This window comes from Propithecus coquereli, unplaced genomic scaffold (assembly GCF_000956105.1).
Source record: "Propithecus coquereli isolate 6110/MARCELLA unplaced genomic scaffold, Pcoq_1.0 Scaffold519, whole genome shotgun sequence".
NCBI classification, from domain to species: domain Eukaryota; kingdom Metazoa; phylum Chordata; class Mammalia; order Primates; family Indriidae; genus Propithecus; species Propithecus coquereli.
In genome coordinates, this window is record NW_012151052.1 from 729,108 (window position 1) to 730,278 (window position 1,171).

A 1,171-nucleotide genomic window follows, 5' to 3' on the forward strand; every position below is an offset into this window, starting at 1 on the left:
GGCCATGTTATCATCCTCTTGTTTTTATCTATAGTCCAGAAAGATAGTCTTTTCTTTCTTTTTCTTTTTTCTTTATTTATTTTTTGTAAAGACGGGGATTCACTATGTTGCCCAGGCTGGCCTCAAACACCTGACTTCCAGCGATCCTCCTACCTCAGCCTTCTGAGTAGCTGGGATTACAGGCATGAGTAACCATGCCCAGCAAAGATAGCCTTCTCTAAATAAAATCGGATCTGAGGTACAATTTACTGATTTAAAGCACAATTCAATTGATAGCACCTTAAATGGCTCATTATTTCAATGCAATATCCTTAAAAGCCATGGATAACATATGATTTTAAGTTTTCCTCAATCAAATATTAGAACTCTCTACTTGGCCATGTTCCATTCATACATCCATCTTTCAAAGAGAAATTAAAAGGAGAAAGAAGGTTTGGTATTGTTATTATTGTTGCTTTTTTTTTTTTTTTTTCCTAGAAGACTTCACTCCATATCTTGAGCCTGGGCTGTGTATATAATTCCCCTTTTATTCATTTTAAAGCTGAAATGAGGACTCAGTTAATTTTGTCATAGTCTTGTCTGGTGAAGGGCAATTCTTCACTCTTGCTACCATCCCTCCCACTGTTCCTATTTTCTTCTACATACGCAGTTATCTACTTAGATTCGGGCCCTGTAGCTTAGATCACATCACCTGTATGAAGAAAATAAGCCCTCCATGCCTGCTGCATTCTTCAGACTTCTTACAATTCACCAGTTACATCTGTGGTTTCCTGCACCCTTGCAAATGTGAAGCAGAAGAAGAGTTTAGGTTTTTGTATCTTTGTTTTGATGGAATTACCTCCTACCCCTTAGGTCCTGTAGCCCCTAAACGTGATCTTTGCAGCAAGATGAGAAAGGGGGAAGGCATGATGAAAGAAGAAAATACATACCAAGGTTTTCTACGAATTAAATTTAAAATTTACATTTTCTGCTTTTTCTGATCACAGTCCTATCTTCTACTCAATTGTGAGCATGCACACATGCTCACAATTCATAGATTAAAAATTTTTTAATTATAGATCTTAATTTGACTTTAAAATTTTCCTGAGACTTCCAGAATTTTATGAAAGTACTTTGTTGGTTTTTATTTATGTCCTCTAGCTCCAAAATTCTCACTAGAGGATGTTGTTTC